This window comes from Heptranchias perlo, chromosome 10, assembly GCF_035084215.1.
Source record: "Heptranchias perlo isolate sHepPer1 chromosome 10, sHepPer1.hap1, whole genome shotgun sequence".
Lineage (NCBI taxonomy): Eukaryota > Metazoa > Chordata > Chondrichthyes > Hexanchiformes > Hexanchidae > Heptranchias > Heptranchias perlo.
This window is the reverse complement of record NC_090334.1, coordinates 52,046,812-52,067,553: the sequence shown is the minus strand read 5'-3', so window position 1 is coordinate 52,067,553 and position 20,742 is coordinate 52,046,812. Positions and strand designations below refer to the sequence as shown.

General features: G+C 42.9%; 1 protein-coding gene and 1 long non-coding RNA gene across 5 annotated transcripts in view; one reads left to right on the top strand and one right to left on the bottom strand.

Moving 5' to 3' along the window:
• LOC137326552 (uncharacterized) overlaps positions 1-13,020 on the bottom strand; it is a 181,420-nt gene extending 168,400 nt beyond the window's left edge. For both annotated transcript variants that reach the window (XR_010964216.1, XR_010964217.1), the window contains exons 1-2: positions 12,936-13,020; positions 12,600-12,681 (exon numbers count right to left, since the gene is read on the bottom strand). This is a non-coding gene — a long non-coding RNA (uncharacterized lncRNA). The remainder of the gene's footprint in view (positions 1-12,599; positions 12,682-12,935) is intronic.
• The window catches only part of LOC137326550 (exocyst complex component 3-like), a 64,817-nt gene that overhangs the window by 3,370 nt on the left and 40,705 nt on the right, over positions 1-20,742 (top strand). For 2 of the 3 annotated variants that reach the window (XM_067991763.1, XM_067991762.1), the window contains exon 1: positions 12,526-12,940. The exons of the other annotated variant lie outside the window; for it this stretch is intronic. The gene's annotated coding sequence lies outside the window, so the exon portion shown is untranslated. Of the gene's footprint in view, positions 1-12,525; positions 12,941-20,742 lie in introns of those variants that run through there. 3 annotated transcript variants of the gene reach the window in all.

Here is a 20,742-nt window from a genome sequence, read left to right as displayed (position 1 = left end):
TCAAAGTCACCACTGCCCTCAACAACTTCTCCTCTGCATCCTTCCAGGGTGCCACCGGGGACATCGCCGATGTCTCTCAGTCGTCTGCACAAAAGAGCCCTGAAAATACACCTACACCCACTCTGCAGTGACACAATTGGTGGCATCAGTTATGGGTCTTCATTGTGATCCTCAGGAAAGGGCATTATTGCACAAACCAGACAAGATTTGCAAAGACGTGGCAGTAGTGGTGACAATATAATATGTTATGTGAGTTGATCAGAAATTAAATAAAAGTAAAAACCATGACAAACCCTCAAACATCCTTGTGCATCCCCTTCGTGCTCACGACACGTTTGCCTTACGCTTCCTACTGCACATATGTGATGCATGCCCTGTGGCTGCAGCACAGATAGTGGCAGGTTGGGTGAGGCTGACCGTGAAAGAGATGCATGAGAGGGTGAGTATGAGATAGAGCCATGAGATTGTGTGAGGATTGGGTTGAGTGGTAGTGGTGGGATGAGTACTGACGAGGTGAGTAAGTGCAGGTAAGATGAGGATGAGCTTTGAGTGGGTGTGAGGAGTGATGTGATAGAGTAGTGTTAGCAGTGTAGAAGGAGATGTGGGGTGAGGGCGGTGATGTGGCAGACGGATTGTAGGGGAATGAGTAAGTGTACTCACTTCGGCTGACCTACTTAGGTCATTGAAGCGCCTCCTGTACTGTATGCAGGTGCGCGATATGTTGGTGGTGCAGGTGACCTCCTCTGCCACTTCGAGCCAGGCCTTCTTGGTGGCAGAGGCAGGCCACTTCCTCCCGCCCGCCGGGGGGGGGGAAGATCTCTGTCCTCCCCCTCCTCCTCACCCCATCGAATAAGACCTGGAGTGAGGCATCATTAAACCTGGGAGCAGCCTTCCCCCTGGGCTGCTCCATGCTGTAATTTTTCCTATTTTCTGCAGCATCAGTCAGTGGAGGACTGCCCCTTTAAATAGGGCTCTTCCAGCTGACAACCTATGCTGCGCATGCGCAGTTCGCCCGCTGCGCAGCTTTCCAGCGTGAAACCCGGAAGCAAAGGTAAGTGGCTTCAATTAGCCTGCGATTGCGTGCGGAGCACCTTGATTTCACTGGGCACATTACCCACATGCCCAGTCGACCCCCCCACTGCCAACCCGCCACCCTCCTAATATCGGGCCCCATGATTCTGGATGATGTCACTAAGAGGTAGCATGCAGATGAGAAGAGGAAAGAAAACAACGATGGACCCGAGGTACACAGAAGTGAACAGACTGAGGAGGAGAAGCCACTGAAGATGGTGTAATGCCTGAATGAATGGACCCAGGAAAGATCGATGATAGTTAAGGCAGTGTTGTCCAATACGTTAATCACTAGCCACATGTGGCTAATTAAAAATCCAGATGTGACTATTTATTAGTAAATAAAAAATGAGTAATAGACACCGTTGTTGGGCATGTGATCTCAACGCTCATATTCGGCGTATACTTGTTTATTTTAACTTTCTTGTGCATTTTTTTGGTAAAATGGTAAGATGAAAAGCAGAGTGCGTGAGTGGTTTACTTCCTTGGTTACTGAATGGTGGTAGATGATTGTTAAGTAAATATACATGTGAAGTGCATTTGCAACAACAACTTGCATTTATATAGCACCTTTAACGTAGTAAAACGTCCCAAGGTGCTTCACAGGAGCATTATCAGACTAAATTTGACACCGAGCCACATAAGGAGATATTAGGACAAGTCAAAGAGGTAGGTCTTAGGGAGCGTCTTAAAGGAGGAGAGAGAGGTAGAGAGGTGGAGAGGTTTACACTATGAGCTCAAGTTGTTTGAAAGGGGGAACTGTCATTATTTTGGGGAGCATAGTTAGATCACTTCATTGTACAACAGCTAAGTTTCATTTTCATTGTTGGTGCCACATTATCACGACAGTGATACCTTTCTAGCATGAATGACATTTTTGTGACATGGGTAATGTTACATTATTACATATTTATAAACAAATATTACTTGTTTAGCTTACAAAGCTTTTCTGAACACCTTTATGTGAGTAACAGACTGGCGGGTTTCTTGGTTTGCATCAACACTGAGGTCGTAGTGTAAACACAACCTGAACCTGGCATCCGTACCCAACCTGACACCTGTAAGGGAATTTTAACCCCAATTACCTGTATATGTATGTATGGCATTTTCTACTAAAATTAGTGCATGGGCCAAACCTGTGGCTATTCAGCAATTTCTATTGGATAACACTGAGTTAAGGGAATGAAAATAGTAAACACATAATACTACTTTAAGTTAAATTGCAAGAGTACGAACAGGAAAAGATTGTATGGTCTATCAAGCCTTCCCCACACATTGCATGAAGCATCATCATTAGACACTCCCCCTACCCACCACCAGCCTTGTAATCTCCTGGGAGAAGCAAAAAACAGATTAAAAACCCAATGCCAATTTGGGGAGAAAAATTCTGGAAAATTCCTCTCCAGCCCCCTTCGGTGGTCAAAAACTAGTCTAGGAGACCACATTGATTATGCTTATGCTACCTGATATTTCACCTACCTTTTGCAAGAAGTGATCTCTGCCCCAGAACGGAACATGTCCAGCAATCTGTTGAAGGTTTGCAGAGAGTCAGCAACTTGTTCCAGCCGGACAAGGGGACACAGATTCAAACTAGCAAAAGGTGAATTTAAGTCTAATATCAGGACGTCCTTCACAAAAAGAGAGTGATTACCACATGGAATTGGTTTCCAGATAGAATGGTAGTGGCAAAAACCCTGAAATCATTTAAGAAACAATTATATTCTAAAATAGGGGGGGGGGGGGGGGAGGAGGGAGAGGGTCCTTCTGGATGGATTAATTAAGATGACTTCATCTGTAATTATCGTGATATAATTCGTTAAAATAATAAATCCGATTAAATGATAAAAAGTAGAAGAAAATAGAGTTATAGAGAAAGCAGAACCAAGTGTTTCATTCTTATTTGAACACTTTGGCGGTTAAATTGGGCCGCGTAGCACTAAGGCCCTGGCCCTGGCCCCAACTCAACCGCCCCAAGCCCGATGCCCCCGATTACGATTACCGGCGTTCGAGTCAGAGTCCAACCATTTACCTGTGGCCGCTACTCTATTAGGAGTACCTACTGTGCATTGCCTGGTCCTGCAGTGTAATGAGGTCCGAGGCCCAATATCTGGGGCTTCTTGGACCTCAACATGTGTTCAGAGGGTACTAACCCTACGTGGGGGTCATCTGAATTTAAACCCCTTTTAAGTCTTTGTTTTATTTAAGGTTATTATTACAGCAATAAAACTACTCTTGACATTTGGACAGCTTCATTACTCTAATGATGTTTCTTTTAGCTTCATACCTGTTTGAACTGAAAACTTAAAACTGTCAACTTGTCTCAGTTGCTACTCTCACCCAAGTCAAAAGGTTGTAGGTTTAAGCACCTCTCCAGGACTTGAACATGTAATCTAGCCTGACAATTAAGTGCAGTGCTGCATTGTTGGAGGTGCCTTCTTTCGAATGAGCTGTTAAACCAAGGCCCCATTTGTCTGATCAGGATGTAAAAGATCCCATGGCCACTGCTCTTTTTGATATATATGTATGACCTGGACTTGGGAATAGAGGGCGTAATTTCAAAGTTTGCAGATGACACGAAACTCGGAAATATAGTAAACAATGAGGAGGATAGTAACAAACTTCAAGAGGACACAGACAGACTGGTGAAATGGGTCAACACATGGCAGATGAAATTTAATGCAAATAAGTGTGAAGTGATTCATTTTGGCCAGAAGAATGAGAAGAGGCAATAATGGTTCAATTTTAAAGGGGGTGCAGGAAAAGAGAGACCTGATGGTGTATGTACACAAGTCTTTGAAGGTGGCAGGACAAGTTGAGAAGGCTGTTAAAAAGGCATACAGATTCTTGGCTTTATAAATACAGGCCCATAAAGTACAAAAGCAAGGAAGTTATGCTAAACCTTTATAAAACATTGGTTAGGCCCGAGCTCCAGTATTCTGTCCAATTCTGGACACCACACTTAGGAAGGATGTCAAGGCCTTAGAGAGGGTGTAGAGGAGATTTACTCGAATGGTACCAGGGATGAAAGACTTCAGTTATATGGAGGGACTAGAGAATCTGGGGTTGTTTTCCTTAGAGCAGAGAAGGTTAAGGGCATATTTGACGGAGGTATTCAAAATCATGAAGGATTTTGATAGAGTAAATAAGGAGAAATTGTTTCCAGTGGCAGAAGAGTCAGTAACCAGAGGACACAGATTTAAGGTAATTGGCAAAAGAACCAGAGGCGACATGAGGAAAAAATATTTACGCAGTGAGTTGTTATGATCTGGAATACAACGCCTGAAAAGGTGATGGAAGCTGATTCAATAATAACTTTCAAAGGGCAATTGGATAAATACTTGAAGTCGAAAAATTTGCAGGGCTATGAGGAAAGAGCAGGGAAGTGGGACTAATTGGATAGCTCTTTCTAAGAGCCAGCAAAGGCAAGATGGGCCGAATAACCTCCTGTGCAGTACGATTCTATGATTCTGACACTATTTGAACAAGAGCAGGGACTTCTCCTAGATTCCTAGCTAATGTACCTCCCTCAACCAACACCACCAAAAATGGATTATCTCACATTAATTCAGTTGTTGTTCATGGGATCTTCTGTGCACAAATAGTCAGTTGCATTTGCCTACAAAACAACAGTGACTGCACTGCAAAAGAAATGCAATGGCCGTAAAGAGCTTTGGGATGTCCTGAGGATGTGATCAGGCACTATATAAATGCAAGTTCATTCTTAAAAGGTGACCAGCCTAGGAAGATAGGAAATTGGAACTTCCAGCAAATCTAGGAGTTATGATCCAGTATTATGTTTAGCATATAAAAGCTCACAAGCATAGTTTTGTTATTTCACATCTATAATAGATAATCCAAGATATGTAGGATAATCAAAATAGAATCCTTAAAGTAATTCAAATAAACATTCTCACGGTGAAGGGATACAGCAGAATCTATATATGGCATACTTTTCATCAGTGACAGCAAAATCATGACGCTGCATGGCAATTTTCCTTCACTGGATGCACAATTGTGTAGACTTAGAATAGCAGTGTTCCTATTCCACATGTAATGGCAGGATAAGTGTTCCTAATCCATACATAATTACAGATTCATTGGCAAATGGTTCATTGGTCATCAACTGAAATAGTATAAACTTGTTACTTTCTCTTTGGAGGAAGGTTAGGTTTAGCATTGTTTTGTTTTAATAGAAGTCTTTCATGGAAGTGTCTGCCATGGTTCAGTGGGTAGCACACTTGCATCTGAGTCAAAAGGTTGTGGGTTCAAGTCACGCTCCAGAGATTTAAGCACATGATCCAGGCTGACACTCCAGTGCAGTACTGATGAAATGCTGCACTGTCAGAGGTGCCATCTTATACCTAGGCCCCATCTGCAATTTTTTTTTAAGGGCAATGTCTCTAAAGAAGTTATTTTTCAGAAATTCAAAAATTCTTTTCAACTGCCGACTCTTAATTATTTTAGCTGTTTTGCCCTCAGATTTACACATCACAACTAATCCCATACAAAGGGTTCAAAAGAGTCATTGATCTTTTGTGCATTCTATGAAATGACAACATTCAAACTACGCCATTCACTTTTGGAGCAAAGGCTGCCTCAAGGTCAGTTGGAGGTGAAAAACTTTGAGCTATTGAATAAAATGGATTTTAACACCATGGTGCTGACAATTGCTCTTAGCAGCTGCATTGCCAGTTACGATTATAGTGGGGAAATAAATCTGCCACACTGTTTGGGCTAAAAGCACAACCTTCAATACATAAACACTTTCATCATTTTTCCATGTGTGGTGCATATTGTTATATCCTCCCATTAAAACAGCAATAGCAATGGGGAACCTAAAGCTGCAGGAAGGAGGGCTAGACTGAGGAAATAAATACAAACAATGACAGTTTCCAAAAGTATTAAGTGCAATATCAAAGTGTTAATTGCACAGGGTTTGCATTATTTTTCCTTACACAATGCAACAGTCTATAACAATCATTACTGCACTGAAAAATAATGTGGCCTTTGGCCATACTTAATATTACCAAACTGAAAGGCTTGAGATTTGTCTTTGCGGTTTGCTCATTTTTAAAAATATTTTTATTTTAACGTCATTTGTAGGTTAAGCTTTCTATTAAAACAATTATGTTCTGCAAATGCTACTTTTGCTTTCAAATCAGAAACAGTGATTGCAGGGGAATACTAGCTCCTTGCAACAGTAAAAGGTTTCAGCAGCTGGTGCCAGCTGATAAGAACCAATACAGACTAAATGCAAGAAGAATACAAAGAAACCTCAGCACAAACTCCTTACAAAACACATAATACTATTGAGCATCAAATGTTAAAGAACTAAAACATTTAACCTGCTCCAATTCCTGAAAGTATATAGCGTGACTGTACAGTCTATGCACAAGGTAACAACAGCACCACCTTCTGGTCATTCAGATTACCATTTATTTTAACCTGACTGTCAATATTTATCAGTTATATATGTAAAAACTGTGTCTCTTGTATTTAGCCTTAGATTCAAAGTAACCACAAAAAGATAAAAACTCTCACAGTCCTGCACTGGAAGGTCAGTCTAGATTGTGAACTCAAGTCTTGATGGAGGGCTTGAAGACTCAACTTTTTGACCCAAATGTGAGAATGTCAGTAACTGATCTGAGCTTCAAATGTTAACAAATGTGTTTTTATCTTTTTTTAATAACTAAAATTGAAATTTACTGGGGTGAATGAGATCAGAATACAATTCTTTTTATTTCAAATGATATCGTTGATCGCCATTTTCGAATCATTACATGCCTCAGTTTCCAATCCTAATCAAACGCCTTATAAGGAACACTACCTGGTGATAATACTTCCTTGAAACTTGATGTGGAGATGCCGGTGATGGACTGGGGTTGACAATTGTAAACAATTTTACAACACCAAGTTATAGTCCAGCAATTTTATTTTAAATTCACAAGCTTTCGGAGGCTACCTCCTTCCTCAGGTGAACGATGTGGAAAAACTTGACCTAGGTAACATAGACCCAATAGCCTAACATCAATAGCAAGAAAAATAATATTTTTTTTTTCTTAGAATGGTTTCTATGTAGCGATAACTTAATTAGAAACAGCTAGCATGGATTTCATCAAACCTTTTTGACTTCTTATGGGAATGAAAAATAAAGTATACCTCCCTAGGATATAGTTTACATAGGCTTTCAGAAAACCCTTGACCAAGTTGCAAGTGACAGAATACTAACAAATCTAAAACTAAAAGCGATGGAAATCCAAGGTAGAACATGAGATTGTATAAGAAGTTGAAAAAAAGGAAACTCCTGAAAGGTGTGTTATCCAACTGAGCTGTTGAGTTCCTTTATATCACTTTGGATTCAGCTGCCTGAGCTCCTACTACCTTTTTAACATGAGTTAACAACAACAATAAATTGCATTTATAAAGCATCTTTAACATAGTAAAACGTACCAAGGCACTTCACATGAGCGTAATCAGACAAAAATTGACACCGAGCCAAAGAAGGGGATATTAAAGAGATAGGTTTTAAGGAGGAGAGGTGGAGGGGTTCAGGGAGGGAATTCCAGAGCTTAGGGCCTTGACGGCTGAAGGTGCCAAAGATGAGTCGAAGGAAGTGGGGGATGTGCAAAAGACCAGAGTTGGAAGAACAGAGTTCTCAGAGGGTTGTAGGGCCGGAAGAGAATACAGAGAAAGGGAGGGACGAGGCCATGGAGGGATTTGAACACGAGGATGAGACTTTTTAAATTGAGGCGTTGGTGGACCGGGAACCAATGTAGGTCAGTGAGCACAGAGGTGATGGATGAACGGGACTTGGTGCAAGTAAGGATACCCGTGACTCCCATCAAGGAACCGTCTAGGGTTTACTACGCAGTCTGTGCCTAGGAGTTAATCATGCTTTAATTTGGCTTGTCAAACTGTTTTACATCAACCAATTCAGACCATATTAACATTTACACTACCATCCTCTCATCAGGATCCGCACAAGCTACTGAGTGAATGAATTAACCCCTTCTTGCCAATTATTAAAGAAGTAAGACAAAGCCATGAAATAGCAATTGTTTATTAACTTAGAATCATAGTTAGCAGCATAAACACTGAGTATACAAATGATTAATAAAGGATTAATTTTCGACATTAATAACAGAGGTTACAAAAAGTTAGTTCAGTTATGTCACAGTGATTCAGCATTAACTGCTTGCTGATTATAAATTTACAGCTGAGATCAGTGTCTGAGATTGATATGAATTGGTGAGATTAATTTAGGATTAGACTCCTTACATACCTAACAAGTTAACAGCATTAGATAGCCAGTCTATTGAATAGTCTAAAGTTTATATGCTTGTAATTAGCAATATTTCTTGAATTTGTGTGACCTCGTCCTTATAAGCTGGCATGGATGAACTTGTTTTCTTGCCTTCCTCTGGGATGATCCATCTGAATCATCACAGTGACAAACATCCATCCATGAGGTGCTAGCCATTCCTTCTGGATTCTCTGCTCTGGTGGTAAATTCATCTTCCATGCTAGTAACTGTATCTGGACTACCTAGCTTAAATCTCACCTCCCTTGATCTCAGGAAAACTTGAACATCAAAATAACACACTTGTATCTGCCTGTGTCTAGCTGGTATCACTGTACAATCTTAACTTCTGTAACCTTTTTTTTCTCTGACAGAGTGGCACTTACTGATTTTTACAGCAACACCCATCTCAATATACTAGACAGAGAGCACCTACACCTTCCATTACAAAGTCTACTACACGAACTAGTAAAAGAACTACAACTAGACTAAGCACTAAAGACTGAAAATTGAAGACTGAGCTTTAGTGTCAAAAAACACCATCTTGTATATCCTTAATTTTCAAAGAAACCTCTTCAATTCTATTGACGAATCCGAGTAACTTTTGTGTTAGAAGAGTTCAGCCCTTTTGGTGTCAGTCACCTCACACAGCCCCATTGATAGCCCTGATGTCCTTCAAATTAATGAAGCACCAGCGCTTAGACATGCTAAGTCATTCTTTTACTCCCTAGCTTTTCAAGTCTTTGCTAACAAAGATCCAAATAAGGCAGAATATTTCTATGTCTCCCTAACCAGTCGTCTCCGGATTTGTCTTCTATCCCTGGTAAGGAATGTTTTGTTTGTATAAGTTTTCATGGTTAAATTAGCATTAGTACTTTCCTTTCCCCGCATTCAGTCTGACTACTGACTTCATTTAGAAAACACATCTAAGATAATTCTTAGGACATTTATCATACATTTGTGACAATGATAGAGCAAAAATCTTTATGAAGTGCTCATTGAAATCTTTTTCAAGTCTCAATAAACAGTGGATTGTTCAGAGCACTTTCTTTGTTTCTACAGATTCTGCACATTTACTGAGAATGTGTTAGGGAATAGTAGCAAAAGATTTACTGCTCAACAAAAGAATGACTGAAAAGGTTGATAGCAAAACATAGTTTATAAGGAGACAGCTGCAGTGTGTCATTTATGAGTAAATTTGAAGACATGATGGATAATGAGCAAAAAAAGGGAAGATAAATTAGGAAATAAAAATATCATAGGAGGAAAAATAACCAAAGATAAAATATCATAAGCATATACTGGAGAGACACCAAACTAAATATTTGCAGCTGAGAGGTTCAAAGATAATGTCAAAACCTAGAGTTGAATAGTTAACTAGGGATCAAAATAGAAAGAGGAAAATAAAAATGTTTTAAAAGATTTAAAAATGCAAAAAGAAAGATTGGAAAAATAGGCAAATTAACACAATATTTAAATGACAAGTGAATTGGAATTTATAACATACAAGCTGAGTTATCTGAGCATAGTTACTATAAGACTGGACAAAAAACAATTTCTTATAAAATACCACATAAATACAGACGAAAAGCTTAAAATTTATCATCAAATAAATACATCTTGGCACGATTGCAGTGAATCTTACAGGCGTACCTCTCAACTGTTCCAATTTAATTGGGATGTCTCAATTTTGTGGGTGGGCTTAAATCCTATCCTACAGTCCCATTGCCAAATGTTAAAATGTCTTCTTGGAGTTACAAGTATAACACAAGTCTAAAATGGTTTGTTTGTTTTGCCCTACACTTCTCAATAGGGGGATTATCATAGAATCATACAGCACAGAAAGAACAATCTAATTAGTCCCACTCCCCTGCCCTTTCCCCATAGCCCTGCATTTTTTTCCTTTTCAAGTATATACCCAATTCCCTATTGAAAGTTATTATTGTACATGCTTCCACAACCTTTTCCGGCAGTGCATTCCAGATCATAACAACTTGCTGCGTAAAAAGGTTTCTCCTCTCCAATCTGGTTCTTTTGCCAATTATCTTAAATCTGTGTCCTCTGGTTACCGACCCTCCTGCCAGTGGATTAATACCTTATTGTAGTTTGATGGTCTATTTAATCAAAATTCAATAAAGCATTAATCCCCCTGTTTGAGAAACAGGAAAAGCAAAATAAGCACATATCTGACTAAAATTCCATTCATTTATATTTGGTCTTTTGGACACTACAATAGTGCACTTATTTGGATAGAAGTGCATAAATAATATGATTTTTAAAAAATGAAAATTTTAAGTGACTTGAATATTCTTGGTGTTGTGCATAATAGAATAAAGAATGCCTGATTTTGCCCGTTCCTAATTTTTAGGGCCTGTGGTGAATTTTCAAGTGTATAGGTTAAGAGGTACACTTCCAAATATAAATAATCTTACATCTGTCGGGAACTTCACATACTTAAAACATGGCATTGATAATTCATCCATTCCCTATTTAGTTCATGCAAGTACATGCACCTCAGTCGCTCTTGCACAGGTGGTAACAAACTGTATATCATTCAAAGGAATGAAGTTGGGGTCAATTTTCGGATGGCCAAGCAGGTGCGCTCGTGGTGGGGGAGCTCCTAAAATTGGGGATTCCCGGAGCGGGTCCGGAGCCCGGCGCCAACCCGCCCGCTTCCGGGTTCCCCAATGACGCGAATCGGTGCGCGTGCAGCCCCCGCATGCGGCACTCCCACCGGCAACTAAAGCCAGCGGGATCCCACTTAAGATCATTATCTGGGTACTTGAGGTCGTTTACAGACCTCAATAGTTGGAGATTTTAGGAGGATTCGGATTTTGGACAACCCAGAGCTGGGGGAAACACTCCCTGTTTAAACTGACGTGTTGCAGCCAGCAGCCAGTGGCAGCTGCAAAGGTCCATTTAACAGGTGCGGGGTAAACCCACATTCATTGCAGCAGGGCACTCTGTCACCTCAGACAAAGTTTTGCCTGCTACACCGTTGTCTCCACACTCCAAATTATTAAATCATACCCTAAACTCTGCTGTCCAAACACATTTACCTACTTTGTGGACCCCCTCACAATCACACTGTCAGGATGGGAGGGGGTGGTGGGGTCCATTGCTGCATTCATCACTCCATTGGAGGACGAGCAACATCACCAACCTCGCCAGGCATGCCGTCCACCTCCGCCACGTGTAGCTACACAACACAGTGCTGTGCAACAGGCACCTGCACAAAGTAGTCATGCAACTACACATACACCCACTGTAGGGTGACCCAATGGGTGGCATCAAGGGTGTTCATGGAGAACCTAATGAAATGGCATTATTGCACAAGCCAGTCAAGAATGGCCAAGATGTGGCAGTAGTGATGACAATATATGTAATATGAGTTGATCAGAAATCAAATATAAGTAAAAACCATGACAAACCCTCAAACACCCTTGTGCATCCTCTTCATGCTCACGACATGTTTGCCTTACGCTTCCTGCTACACATACCCTGTGGCTACAGCACAGGTAGTGGCAGGTGGGGTGAGGCTGACCGTGAAAGAGATGCATGAGAGGGTGAGTATGAGACAGAGCCATGAGATTGTATGAGGATTGGGATGAGTACTGGCGAGGTGAGTAAGTGCAGGTAAAATGAGGATGAGCTTTGAGTGGGTGTGAGGAGTGATGTGATAGACTAGTGTTCGCAATGCAGCAGGAGATGTAGGGTGGGGGCGGTGATGTAGCAGACGGAGTGTAGGGGAATGAATAAGTGTACTCACTTTGGCTGACCTGGTTAGGTCATTGAAGCGCCTCCTGCACTGTATGCAGGGGCGTGATATGTTGGTGGTGCTGGTGACCTTCTCTGCCACCTCGAGGCAGGCCACTTCCTCCTGTCTGCCGGGGAGAAGATCTCTGTCCTCCCTCTCCTCCTCACCCCATCCAGTAGGACTGGAGTGAGGCATCATTAAACCTGGGAGCAGCCTTCCCACTGGGCTGCTCCATGTTGTAATTTTGGCTCCTTTCTGCAGCATCAGTCAGTGGAGGATTTAAACAGGGCTCCTCCAGCCCACAGCCTGTGATGCACCCAGTCAACCCCCCCGCTGGCAACCCGCCTCCCTCCTAATGTCGGGCCCGTTATGTTTATGTTTTTACAGGGAGAATTAGAGGCCAGTTACAGCCCCCATTCTCAGAAATGTCATCAGTTGGGCGGTGCACGCCTCTAATGTTTTGATCCTTACCTGTCCTTAGCCTCGTTATGGCAGGAGCAAAGGTGAAAGTGAAATCTGCGCTTGGGATTATTTTCTGTCGCGTTGAAGTTAGCTGAAAAATGCACATCACAAAAAAGGCATCGTCAGTACAAAGGCGTCCTTCTTTCTAGATTCCCTCGCAGTTTACGTCCACCTGGAGCGAACTCTTGGCGTTAATCAGAAGCCGCGAGCGGTGAGCTCGAGCTCGAGCCCGCCCTCGGGCCCAGTTGGCGGCCTCGGCAAGTTTTCCGAACTGTTACTGACCTTATCCAACACAGTAAGGAGCATACAATTCAACTCGTCACTCTCCAAACCAAGAGTACTCACCTTAGGTTAGGTTTAGATTTTCTTTCTCTCTGTTTATTGTTTCCAACCTTAAAAGTAAAAAAAAAAATCCAACCGTAAGTAAACCTCTGTCTACTTCCTCGTTGGTCGAGTTCTGTATTTTTTTTCGTTATAAACTATTCTATTTACGTTTGTGAAAAAATAGTGTGATTGTTTGTTTGAAATTTGCTGTGATTTTTTTTAGTGAGGGTTACTAGTATATTAGTGTGATATGTTGCCTTTGGCTGTTTCTGATGTTATGAATATTATGGGCCAGAAATTGCTGGGAAGTCACCTCATTAGAATGATGTCGCACGCCATTATTAATTAGTAAAATATCAAGCAATTTTGCGGAAAGAGATAGCCGTGATCCTTTGTAAATTGCTGGACGATTTGCGCTTTTCCGCCGTTAGCCAAGTCAAAGCTGAAAAAAGTTTCTTATCATTAACCTTAATGGCTATCGTGAAATTGCTGGGTTTATAACATTATTACGAATTATTCCTGCCGCAGCTATTTGGGGCTGGTAATTAATGTTGTAGGGCGCCTTGGTAATGAAGTGGTTTATGATCTTGACATGACATTCACTCAACCTTGAAGGCCAATAAAGGGACCAATGAAACTGTAGAGTCTCACTCCAACAGGTAGTGAGTTGTACCTAGAGGTTTTTTATTCTCTTTATATCTGACTTGGCGATCTTTTTTGTGCCAGTCTTGCCATCTGCACTCCTGTTAGTGTCGACGGCAATAATTTTCAGGATGCAAAGCTGTTCAATGTTCAAAAGTCTGTCATTCGATCAAATGCAAATTAGAAAGATTTCTTTCAGAAAACAACATTTTGGTTTAGAGTAGATGAGTAATTTGCGACATGACGTGTTAAGTGTAGCATGCTTGGGAGTAAAAAGGTGACTGGATCTTTTTAGCTCTCCACCAGAGAGGTTTTCCTTGTGTCATTTCTGGGTCTAATTGATAGAGATTGATTGCTATATCAATAGCTCCATCATCATTTTATCCTGGGACTGCCAGGATTGTAGAAGACAAACTAGATGGACCCTGGTCTCTTCTCGTCTAGCAATTCCTACGTTCCTATGAAAGCAAAGCAATGGCGTACCACTGGCTGTTCCACTGTTTCTGATCATGATGGACAGGGCCGTTATTTTTTTTAAAAATCAAAGTGGTACATTACATTGAGCACAGTATATTCAAAATATATGTCTTTGCAAATTTCTATACTTCATGGGTCAAGAATGTTTGTACATTTTTCACACCTACCCTGCCATTCACTCATTACCTTCCCAAGGACCAATACAGCAATTCCCAAACACAACTGAGTTACAATGTCCTCTTTTGCTTATTCTTTTCAATTTTTTTCTTACTTTTCCTTTCCGTCTCTTTTCTCGCTCTCTTAATCTACTCTCTTCCTCGTTCTGTCTCTGTATTTCGTTTGACTCTTAATTCACCCTATTTCTTTTTCCGTCTTTCACTCTGTTTCTCTATCCTTTTCTTTCATTGGTCAAGGAGATAATCCATTAGGTCAAGGTCCCAGATGCGACATTGACATTGCTGCGCTGTTATCGGATTAACGTTCCAGCAGTTTGCGGCACAAATATAGCGTGATGTCTGTGGTGAGTATAAGAGTCCAGTTAAGGTCATTCACTGCCAAAGCTGCCATTGCAGCAATTTCTGGCCCTTGATGTTTTCCAGCACTTGATAAAGTAATAGCCCAATCATTTTACTATGACAATGCCCCTTTTAGTTTTCAGATTTTAGGACAGTAGTTCCTTATTCCAGTTTTCCCTGCTATAACAATACTAATGATACCTTTACCAGTAGAGAGCCAAATAACAGACAGAGATTACCAATATAGAGTGCAAGTACTGCTGTTTAGACTGTTCTTAAATGGTATCTCAGTTACAGTCATAGCCACACATTTTTGACTCAAATGACTAGAGTAACACTTTTACTTGAATGGTTGGTTACTCCAAGGAACCTTGCTAGATCACTCATCAAGTTGGTGATTTTCCATGAAACTAGGACAAGTCAATATGGAGAAATGCCAGTTGTACATCTCACAAGCCGTCTTCATTAATGCCATTTTCAGTCAGTACCAGAAAATGTCAGAGAATAGTTCTCAGACCTTCTGGCTACCTCTTGGGGGTTTAGACTGGGGATAAACACTACTTGAACTTATTTTGGGACTGATCGTGACTGTCATAATCATTTGGCCAAAAGCAAGGCTGTATACTGATTCTGCAACTAAATTTGACACTCCTGTGGTTTTCTTTCAGATCATCTCCATTTATCAGCTAATGCAAAATTGACTGTGCTTCTATAGAAGCTTGTCATTGGTGATAAACTGAGACAGGGTACCTGCAGCCTTCTCTTCTGCTTTCATTCGCTATTTTGATCAATGCCTTGGTCACAGGCTGGGGAACTCATCTGTGAGACAAGTAGGCTTAATCCTGCGGCTATATAGCTGGAATTCAAAGGTGACTGGTTGGCGCTGTCACACTTTCAATTGTAAAATGCCCTCCTGTTTGGCTCCATAATGGATAATACCACCACAATGGTCCAGTACATAAAAAGGATAGCATAGTATCCAGAATTTGGTGTTTCAATTCCCTAGAAGCAGGTCACTGATGCAGATAACAAAATGTGACACTAATAGCAAAACATGAAGTAAGCATAAAGAGATTGCTGGAGGCTGGTGCTTTTTCCACAGCATCAAATTACTTGAGCTGCCACAGCCCATATGAAGACATATAAAATTTGTGATTGAACTGATCCAAGGATAAGGTTAGTGATCCAGAGGGAGGCAGATGGAAAAAGGAAGAATGATTCTGCTCTTTATGACTTTCACTTTTTATGGGCCTCGATATCTATAATTTTTTATTCTCCTGCAGTTTCTCCTTTCCTCCACTCACAGGATCTGCTGTTACCTCCATGCTTTGAGGTTAACATAGGAACATAGGAACAGGAGTAGGCCATTCAGCCCCTCATGCCTGCTCTGCCATTTGATAAGATCATGGCTGATCTGTGATCTAGCTCCATATACCTGCCTTTGGCCCATATCCCTTAATACCTTTGGTTGCCAAAAAGCTATCTACCTCAGATTTAAATTTAGCAATTGAGCTAGTATCAATTGCCGTTTGCGGAAGAGAGTTCCAAACTTCTACCACCCTTTGTGTGTAGAAATGTTTTCTAATCTCGCTCCTGAAAGGTCTGGCTCTAAATTTTAGACTTTGCCCCCTACTCCTAGAATCCCCAACCAGCGGAAAGAGTTTCTCTCTATCCACCCCATCCGTTCCCCTTAATATCTTAAACTTCGATCAGATCACCCCTTAACCTTCTAAACTCGAGAGAATACAACCCCAATTTGTGTAATCTCTCCTCGTAACTTAACCCTTGAAGTCCGGGTATCATTCCAGTAAACCTACGCTGCACTCCCTCCAAGACCAATATGTCCTTCCGGAGGTGCGGTGCCCAGAACTGCTCACAGTACTCCAGGTGCGGTCTAACCAGGGTTTTGTACAGCTGCAGCATAACTTCTGCCCCCTTGTACTCTAGTCCTCGAGATATAAAGGCCAGCATTCCATTAGCCTTATTGATTATTTTCTGCACCTGTTCATGACACTTCAATGATCTTTGTACCTGAACCCCTAGGTCCCTTTGGACATCCACAGTTTTTAACTTTTTACCATTTAGAAAGTACCCTGTTCTATCCTTTTTTGATCCAAAGTGGATGACCTCAGATTTGTCTACATTGAATTCCATTTGCCACAATTTTGCCCATTCACCTAATCTATCAATATCGCTTTGTAATTTTATGTTTTCATCTACACTGCTTACAATGGCACCAATCTTTCTAAACAATTTTACAACACCAAGTTATAGTCCAACGATTTTATTTGAAATTCACAAGCTTTCGGAGGCTTCCTCCTTCCTCAGGTGAATGTTGTGGAAATGAAATCCTCGAACCCTTCGCATTTATAAATCACAGAACAATACCTGGTGATTACAGACAGTCTTTCCAACTGCCCGTTGCCATGGCAATCAAAGTGTTCAGACAGAGAGGTGTTACCGACAGGGCCACCGAATATACAAACAACCAAAAAAAACACAGAGAGAGAGGCAGAAACATAGAAACATCCGGAAGGAAGAGAAAGACAGCAAATGACCCGTTATATTAAAAACAGATAACTTTTGTTCGCTGGTGGGGTTACGTGTAGCGTGACATGAACCCAAGATCCCGGTTGAGGCCGTCCTCATGGGTGCGGAACTTGGCTATCAATTTCTGCTCGACGATTTTGCGTTGTCGTGTGTCTCGAAGGCCGCCTTGGAGTACGCTTACCCGAAGGTCGGTGGCTGAATGTCCTTGACTGCTGAAGTGTTCCCCGACTGGGAGGGAACCCTCCTGTCTGGCGATTGTTGCGCGGTGTCTGTTCATCCGTTGTCGCAGTGTCTGCATGGTCTCGCCAATGTACCATGCTTTGGGGCATCCTTTCCTGCAACGTATGAGGTAGACAACGTTGGCCGAGTCACAGGAGTATGAACCATGTACCTGGTGGGTGGTGTCCTCTCGTGTGATGGTGGTATCTGTGTCGATGATCTGGCATGTCTTGCAGAGGTTAGCGTGGCAGGGTTGTGTGGTGTCGTGGACGCTGTTCTCCTGAAGGCTGGGTAATTTGCTGCCAACGATGGTCTGTTTGAGGTTCGGTGGCTGTTTGAAGGCGAGTAGTGGAGGTGTGGGGATGGCCATAGCGAGGTGTTCGACGTCATTGATGACATGTTGAAGGCTGCGGAGAACATGGCGTAGTTTCTCCGCTCTGGGGAAGTACTGGACGACGAAGGGTACTCTGTTGGTTGCGTCCCGTGTTAGTCTTCTGAGGAGGTCTATGCGATTTTTCGCTGTGGCCCATCGGAACTGGTTACTTCCCCTGGTACCACGGTTGCAACCACAGGGAAGTCTATCGTCAATTTGTCCGACCACACCCTTCAACCAGACGAAATCGAAGTTCTCAGCCGAGGGCTCAATTTCTGCCCCATGACCAAAATGGACCACATTAGTCTCGCGGCGGACACAGAGGAATTCATCAGGAGAATGAGGCTCCGGGAATTCTTCCACAAACCCCAAGATTTCAGCAGCGAACCCAATGAGACAATCAACGATCCGGAACAGCAGACAGAGGGATCTGCGGTACAGCAACCGAAGAGGAAAGAGTCTCACTGGACTCCTCCAGAGGGTCGATGCCCTCAGCTTGACATGTATGCTCAAGCTGTCAGGAAATGCGTCTATGCCAGATTCATCAGCCGCACTCAGAAGACAGTCCAGAATGTCACCCGAGCACAACGCAACGCCATCAACGCTCTCAAGACCAACCGCAACATCATCATCAAACCAGCGGACAAAGGAGGAGCCATCGTCATACAGAACAGAACGGACTATTGCAAAGAAGCATACCGACAACTGGACAACCAGGAACACTACAGACGGTTACCCGCAGATCCGACCAAAGAACACACCCACCAGCTCAACAAACTGATCAAGACCTTCGATCCAGACCTTCAAAGTATCCTACGTGCTCTCATCCCACGTACTCCCTGCGTGGGAGACTTCTACTGCCTCCCAAAGATACACAAAGCCAACACACCCGGACGTCCCATCGTATCAGGCAACGGAACCCTGTGTGAGAACCTCTCTGGATACATCGAGGGCATCCTGAAACCCATCGTACAGGGAACCCCCAGCTTCTGTCACGACACTACAGACTTCCTACAAAAACTCAGTACCCACGGACCAGTTGAACCAGGAACACTTCTCACCACGATGGACGTCTCGGCACTCTACACCAGTATCCCCCACGATGACTGCATCGCTGCGACAGCATCAATACTCAACACCAACAACAGCCAATCTCCAGACGCCATCCTACAACTCATCCGCTTCATCCTGGATCACAATGTCTTCACCTTCGACAACCAGTTCTTTACCCAAACACACGGAACAGCCATGGGGACCAAATTCGCACCCCAATACGCCAACATTTTCATGCACAAGTTCGAGCAGGACTTCTTCACTGCACAGGACCTCCAACCAACGCTATACACCAGATACATTGACGACATTTTCTTTCTATGGACCCACGGCGAAGAATCACTAAAGAGACTACACGATAACATCAACAAGTTCCATCCCACCATCAAGCTAACCAGGGACTACTCCTCAGAATCAGTTTCTTTCTTGGACACACGAATCTCCATCAAAGACGGGCACCTCAGCACCTCACTCTACCGCAAGCCCACGGACAACCTCACGATGCTCCACTTTTCCAGCTTCCACCCTAACCACGTCAAAGAGGCCATCCCCTATGGACAGGCCCTGCGAATACACAGGGTCTGCTCAGACGAGGAGGAACTCGATGGGCACCTACAGACGCTGAAAGACGCAAAAGTAAGAATGGGATATGGCGCTCGACTCATCGATCGACAGTTCTGACGGGCCACAGCGAAAAATCGCATAGACCTCCTCAGAAGACTAACACGGGACGCAACCAACAGAGCACCCTTTGTCATCCAGCACTTCCCCGGAGCGAAGAAACTACGCCATGTTCTCCGCAGCCTTCAACATGTCATCAATGACGACGAACACCTCACAATGGCCACCCCCACACCTCCACTACTCGCCTTTAAACAGCCACCCAACCTCAAACAAACCATCGTTCGCAGCAAATTACCCAGCTTTCAGGAGAACTGCGTCCACGACACCACACAACCCTGCCACCGTAACCTCTGCAAGACATGCCAGATCATCGACACAGATACCACCATCACATGAGAGGACACCACCCACCAGGTACATGGTTCATACTCCTGTGACTCGGCCAACGATGTCTACCTCATACGTTGCAGGAAAGGATGCCCCAGAGCATGGTACATTGGCGAGAACATGCAGACACTGCGACAACGGATGAACAGACACCGCGCAACAATCGCCAGACAGGAGGGTTCCCTCCCAGTCGGGGAACACTTCAGCAGTCAAGGACATTCAGCCACCGACCTTCGGGTAAGCGTACTCCAAGGCGGCCTTCGAGACACACGACAACGCAAAATCGTCGAGCAGAAATTGATAGCCAAGTTCCGCACCCATGAGGACGGCCTCAACCGGGATCTTGGGTTCATGTCACGCTACACGTAACCCCACCAGCGAACAAAAGTTATCTGTTTTTAATATAACGGGTCATTTGCTGTCTTTCTCTTCCTTCCGGATGTTTCTATGTTTCTGCCTCTCTCTTTCTTTTTTGGTTGTTTGTATATTCGGTGGCCCTGCAGGTAACACCTCTCTGTCTGAACACTTTGATTGCCGTGGCAACAGGCAGTTGGAAAGACTATCTGTAATCACCAGGTATTGTTCTGTGATTTATAAATGCGAGAGGTTCGAGGATTTCTTGACATTCACCTGAGGAAGGAGGAAGCCTCCGAAAGCTTGTGATTTTCAAATAAAATCGTTGGACTATAACTTGGTGTTGTAAAATTGTTTACAATTGTCAACCCCAGTCCATCACCGGCATCTCCACATCACCAATCTTTGTGTCATTGGCAAACTTAGATATGAGACTTTCTATGCTTTTATCTAAGTCGTTAATAAATATTGTGAATAATTGAGGCCCCAAGTCACATCCCTGCGGGACTCCACTAGTTACATCCTGCCGATGTGAATACTTACCCACTATCCCTATTCCCTGTCGCCTTTCGCTCAGCCAATTTCCTAACCAAGTCCGTACTTTTCCCTCGATTCCATGGGCTTCTAACTTAGC